The 6,756-nt window shown below is 44.0% G+C and overlaps 1 protein-coding gene across 1 annotated transcript in view; it reads right to left on the bottom strand.

The window, feature by feature from the left end:
• The window catches only part of USP6NL (USP6 N-terminal like), a 189,859-nt gene extending 186,356 nt beyond the window's left edge, over positions 1–3,503 (bottom strand). The window contains exon 1 of the mRNA XM_032425552.1: positions 3,284–3,503. The gene's annotated coding sequence lies outside the window, so the exon portion shown is untranslated. The remainder of the gene's footprint in view (positions 1–3,283) is intronic.
• Positions 3,504–6,756: the final 3,253 nt, after the last annotated feature.

The following is a 6,756-nucleotide window of genomic DNA, read 5'->3' on the forward strand; positions in this document are numbered from 1 at the left end:
CTGCCACTTTTATATAATATATATATATATATATATATATATTTTTTTTTTAGGGTGGATTGCTACTACCATTTTGTGAGAGGTAGATATTTTAAGTGAGGTAGCCTAAGCGCTTCCAAAGAAACAATGCTAGCAAAATTAAATCAAAATGCTATATTCATATCATATAGTATCTCTGTAAAGAAATCAAAGAATCTTATTTAACATTTAATTCCTGTCTTCCAGATACAGAAACTCACAAGTGAACGGTGCCAGAGTTAAAAAAAACAAAACAAAACTAGACACCAAATTGTACAGAGAGTCATTTCCAGGTCTACTGTGGCGAGAGTCAACTAGACTGACTCCCTTTCCATAATGGCTGTGGAACAAGACTGAGCCCTTCATTCAGATGACTGGAGTATGGTGCCAAGAGCCTTCTCTACACAACGAACCGTGGTTGCTGCCAAGCCGTGTGAGGAACTAACTCATGCACAAGCATCCTTATCTAACCTCCATGACAGACTCTTCAGGCACCGTGTACATGCTCTTCCCTTATCCTCAGAGTGTCTCACCCACTGCCCTCCCCTTTTCATCTACTATCTCCTCCATCCTTCAGCTCTTACAAGTCACTTCCTCAGGAAAGCTTGCCCCGGCACCCCTGAGTCAGGTTAGGTTCCCTAGTCAGAGGTTTTATAGCTCCCTGTACTTTACTTCAAAGGACTGATGCCCCTGTGGTGGAAAACAAGGTACCTCACGTGAGGTCATGAGGTACACAGAAGGCACTCAAGAAATACTTGCTGAATGAACAAATCTGCATTTATGATTCTGCCCCAAAAGAAACAAGCCTTCAAAAAGTAAGTTATTTACATGAAAAATCAAGTTATTTACATGGAAATGGCATAGACTAGTTGAGAATCCAAGTGTTTGCAACTCTCATTCCCATGCTCTGACCCCCATGTACTATAATGAAATGTGGCAGAAGTCAGATTTCTTTCTAGTTAATATTACTTTTTTATTGACTTACACTGTAAAAAGTGAGATACTTTTTAATGGAGAAAAAAAGAGACTCCAAATACAAGTGAATTGCATCTAAATGCAATATGCCTTTCAAAAATCACCCTGAAGGGACAATCTATAACTTTCTGGTAATAAACGGTCAGAATAGTGTTGATAACAATACCATTGCACTAAAACAAAACAAGAATGGTTAAAGTGAAATTGCAAACATAAACCAGAAAACGTAATCACCTGCCTCTTTCTAAGTGAAGTAGCAATTCCCAAACTTTTAATGTTGTGGCAAAGTGTTCTGCCAGCTTCAGACCGCCTTAACATGCCTAGCACATTTTAACCAAAGTAATTTTGTTTTCAATTTGCCACTAACTTTAATTTACTGGCCTCTTTTTCAACCACCTTCACAGGCTACAAAACATAACAGGAACTCTAGATAGATGTGCACATAGTGGCCAAGACTAACCAGTACAACCCTCTGCTTGGCACTGGAGGCCCAGATTGAATGCGCCCTGCCAGGAAGTTGTCTTGGTTCCCCAAAAATGCTAAGGATGACCAGTCAATTAACAGATGGCGGCAAAGCTGACACTTCTACTTACTGGCTTGTTTAACCAGTGGCAGTTGTCCTCACTAGGAGATATTTCATGTCAAAACACTGTTATAATTGGTAATGGGCTATCCTTTTCAGAAAAGAGTACACCAGGGAGTCTGACAGGCTAGCTCAAAACAGTAAGTAGGCACAAACACCAAGACTCAGGGCCCAAATTCTTAATGTTTGGCAAAAGATGCTTCTTCAAATGCCTTTGTGAGGACTCACTAATTCTTTATATAATCAGCAAAGGAATTTCTGTTAACTCAGGATACCTGTTTTCTTTTAAAAAGTTAATTTATAATTTTATTAGCATATTTTTTTCTTTTATATGTTGACATATTTCAATTGCCTATGTAGAATACAATATAGGGTCAATATTCATTTTAAGTAAAAACATAAACTATGTTTACAAACTTTATTATCAAAAACGGCAAACTCAGAAATATTTTTAATTTTAGGGTCTGACAGAGTGAGAAAAGCAAATAAACCACTGTTCATTTGATGCTGGCTAGCTTAATTCTTACTAAAATGACTTCACAAAAGAAAAAAGTACCCTGACTTCCCTCTAATAGAACTTCCCAGGGATTCAACATATGAGGGGATTGGCCACGATGATCTCTAAAGTTCTGTTCAACTTTTCTGAGCTACAGACTTAATTCCATTTATAAATGGATTAATATAGGATTAAAATCGCTTTCTTCCAGCAAGCAAAATATTTTAGATCGTGTACCCACTTTTTTCCCCCCATTTGTGTCACATTATTTCCCATGACTGGGTATTGCCCCAATTCAAACATCCTTCCCAGTCCCCTAAGGGACTCATTTCACTGCTGTTAAAGTCTACTGACTAAAAATCAACTGTGGATTAAAATGCGGGGAAAGGGGCGGGGGGAGGGGGGAGGCGGAAAGAGCTTAATCCCCAATTTACAGAAATGTCTTTCAATTTATAGAAATGTGGATTCAGAGACTCCTCGAATTTCCTGGCATTAAAATACCTGCGAGCAACCATTCTCACGCATTAGATATGCTGCACCATCACACGGCTGTTAGCTCTAAACTACTCTGCAAACTTTGCAAAGGCGCACAGATTTCCAGGCTCTCCAGATCCCTCATTCACCCCATCCTCCTCTAGCCTAGTCGAAACAAAGTTCCGCGGCACGAAGGCAATAATTTAAAAGAACGAAGTTTGCCTCAGTCCTGCCCACTTGGACTCCGCAGGACGCAACTGAAACTTGCAAAGGAGACACGTCTCCCGGGGACCCGAGCTTGCTCCGCGGGGGAGGGGGAGGCAGCGGGGCTCCCCCTTCCCCCGGGTCTGGTAGACCCTGGCCCTTTCCACCGGCCCCCTTCACCGGCCCCCTTCACCGGCCATCAGGTCCCCCTGCGCACCGTCCCCCACAGACCCTCCCCGCACGCCCCCTGCGCCCCAGCGCCCCCCACACGGCGCCCGCCAGCCTGCCAATCACTCCCGCAGAGCCCCACGATCGAGGTTCCAGGGGGCACCAGGACGGCCCCGCACACGTTTCCGGAGCCTGACCCTCGACGGCTGAGGCAGGGAGCCGCAGCTCCGTCCACCTCCCCGGGGCCGGGAATGGCGGCGTCCGGCTCCCCGGGGCCAACCCCAGTCCCTGCCCGGAGGAAACCCCGGAGACCGCCGCCGCCGCCGGCCGGCCCCCTGCGGTGGGAGATGAGGAAATGAAGTTACCTCCGGCCGGTCCCGTCGGCGGAGGCTGTGGGATGGGGCAGAGCGGGGAGTCGGGGCAGCCGAACAGGTCCCGGCGCGGCGGCGGCTACCGCAGTGCCCTCCGCCCCATTGTTTCCCTTCCAAGAGGATCCCGGCGAAGCCGAGCCCGGGAACCAGGAAGTTCCCCGGCGCGACACCTCCTGCCGCCGCTATGGAAACGGCCCCCGCCTCCCAGGGCGGCTCGCCCGGGACCCCGCCTCCGCGCCGCCGGCCCCGCCCGCCTCACGGGCCGCCGCCAACCGTCGCCGTTGCGGCCGCGGCCGCCGCCATCTTGGCGCGGCCGGGCGGCCTCTTCCCGGCGGCACGTGCGCGCCGCTCCCGCGTTCCCGCTGTCCACGGGGGCGCGCTTCCAGGGCTGCGGGATGAGGGCGCAGCTCCCCGAGATCCTGCGGGGAGAAGCGGCGCCTCTGACCCTCGGCGGCCGAGGGAAGGAGGACCCGCTCCGCACTGCAGACCCTGAACCTGAAGCGGGGCTTCGAGGCACCGCGCGGAAACGACCCACTTAAGCTGTCCAGTTGAAAAGGTCAAGGGATGGGTGCGAGCAGGGGTGAGGTCAATGGAGTAGTGGGCGAGAGCATGATCTCTGCAGCCAGATTGCCGCGTTTTCCATTTCTGGCTCATCTTACTAGCCGTCAGAACTTGGACACTCTGATTTTCTCTATGCCTTGGTTTCTTCATCTGTAAAGTGACATAATAATAGTACTTTCCTCCTAAGGTTATCACCTGGAACAAGCAAGTACCGGGTAGTTAGTAGGTGCAAAATGATCATTCCTTCAATAAAATGGTATTGCTTCTTATAGAAATCACATTTCTGTCATTTTTCAGGAACTTTAAGTGTTCAAATCAGCACGACTTTAAATAGGCTACTGTTTCAGATCCCATCGCTGCATAAAATTTCCCAAATGTTCATCTTTTGTCCCATCTTTCTCTAGGTCAGCTTTCCTTTTTTATATCATGGAAATTGTCAAGAGTTTTAATCTCCAGAGTCTTCCATTAAGAGGTGCCATAAAAAGATGAATGATGTAAACTTTCCAACACTGTAATTAGCTGACAGTTAAGTGATTTATTCAATAGAAGCTAGAAAAGTTAGGGTGTGCAAATAACAAAGGCTTCCTGTCCTTGATTCCAGGAACTAGAGTTACTAAAGCTGGCAACTCTGCACTGTTGTCATTATCTTTTTTCCAGCTGGTGAAAATGGACACCAAAAAACTGGGTGCTGTGTGCAATATGGAAACAGAGGATGGACAGAGGAAGTGGGATCACAGCCTCTGTTGAAGGATGCAGACTTCACTAACTGCGTAAGACTGGGTCTTCGATGGTCTCCAAGGCTCCTTGTAGCTCACAAGTGTTGGTCTTACTCGCACATATACTCTTTAAATTAATACTTCCCTTTGGCTATTCATTTAAACCAGATTTGTGAAGACTAGCGTTTAATAAGGCTGATCCAAAACTGGATATATGAATTGGGGTAAAAACAGATCAAGAGTTGGCAGGACATGGGAAATTTTTTCAACACCCAAACACTTCTCCAAAAGTTCTGGAGTGCTCTGATTAGCAATTACCCAGATTGAGATACCTGAATTTCTGAAAGGCAGGAGCCCCCACTCATCCAGCTTTGTAGTCCCCCTGGACCAGCAGTTTGCTTTGCACATTGTAGGCCCTCAATTAATGTTTATTGAATTAAATGGCCATGTCTGGCTGAGTGCTTATCATTTAAGGAGACCTTGGGAACCACAGAGACACACGAGAAATGTTACTCAAGGGACATCACTGCAGACATCATTAAACAGGAACCCCAAGTCACTACTTAATGAGTTAATGGCATTTTGGAACGAACAACCCTGGCCACAGGCTTATTTGGCAAAATAAAGTGGAAATTTCAGATATGTTTTTTCCATAACTTATATGGGTAATTTTTTAAAACTTTATTTTGGACCTAATTATGAGCACCACTGATTCAATTTTATGCTTCAATAATAGCAGTCTGACTCTATTAATACAGTTAAAGTTCAGAAATCCCCACCTTTTCCCCCAAATCAAAGTGTCACCAGTGAGTTCTGTCACTTCAATATAAAACCAGTATTTGTTTGTAGGTATAACTTCAGGGGCTTGCCATAATTTTTGTATATTTAAGCGTCTTGGAGGTATTGTTAAATGGCAAACACAGATTTTTGTCTTTATATCCCCAGTGTAGGGCTTCACACTGGGGTAGGCATGCAAATTCACTTATCTGTGGCATACGATAAACATAGAATTTATGTCAGTGATTATCAAGGATATAAAGATAGAATCATTTTTCCTCTAAATCAAGGATGGGCAAACTTTCTCTTAAAGGGGAAATAGAGTAAACATGAAGGTAGCTGTAGACAATATATAACAGGATGAGTGTGCCTTTATTCCACTAAAAACTTACTTACAGAAATAAATGGGTATGACCCACAAGGCCATATTTTGCTGACCCCTAAGTAATTATATTTATATTAGATTCATTCCATTTTTATATTCATTCCAATGTGAAATGCCAGATATTAAAATACAAAGGGTAAAAGCTTGATAACAATAAAGCACCAAAAAGTCAAAAGACCTACAGAGTAAGTTTGTGTTGCCAATTAAAATATTTCACAAATACCAAAGGTTTAGAACTACATCTCAGGTACTATAATGGAATAAGATAGAGGGATATTTGCATTTCATTTTTGCAAAAACTATGAGTTATGATAATGGAAATACTTAAAATGTTGACAAAGGTAAGAGTGCATGTTTAAACCCCCCCCCATAGGATGCTATAATTACTAAAGCCATAAGTACAATTTGAGGTGAGAACATAAGAACATAGAGAAAAAAATCCTCCAAATCATCCATCCTTCACTGTCATCATCAGAATGTGGATGAAAGTGTAGGTCCTTTGAGTCTCCTGTAAATTGAGAATTCGAAATGTGAATCCATGGCTATCTGATCCATTCCAATTTTTTTTTTTAATAGGGGTAAGCAGATAGCTCCCTGGGTTGGGGGAGAGGAGGGTGAAGAAGGGGGTAATAAAGCTGTGGAAAATTCTGCTCTGCACATTTTCATCCTCACTAGCAGCAGTCCTTTCTGAAATTTCATAAGGAACCGATGCTCTTCCCATTAGTTAGGAAAGTCACCTACAATGACACTGCATATAATTGTTCTTCACTATTGGGAAAAAGACTAGTCCATGTCTGTGCACCCGGTATAAGTAAAAAAGCAATGGATAACCAACAGCCACATCAGCACTGCTCATATGAAAATGTTATCTTTTGGTTCAAAAGAGAAGTTACTGATGCAGAGTGAGGAAAAAATATGTGGAAGAAATGTGAGCCTCATAAAATTGTATGCAAGATGTTGTGTTCATAGTTCATTACTTATAACTATCTGGAGTTGTTTATTTATTGGTGTACTTGGGTTTGTTGTTT

The sequence above is a fragment of the Phoca vitulina genome, unplaced genomic scaffold (genome assembly GCF_004348235.1).
Source record: "Phoca vitulina isolate PV1807 unplaced genomic scaffold, GSC_HSeal_1.0 scaffold33, whole genome shotgun sequence".
NCBI lineage: Eukaryota > Metazoa > Chordata > Mammalia > Carnivora > Phocidae > Phoca > Phoca vitulina.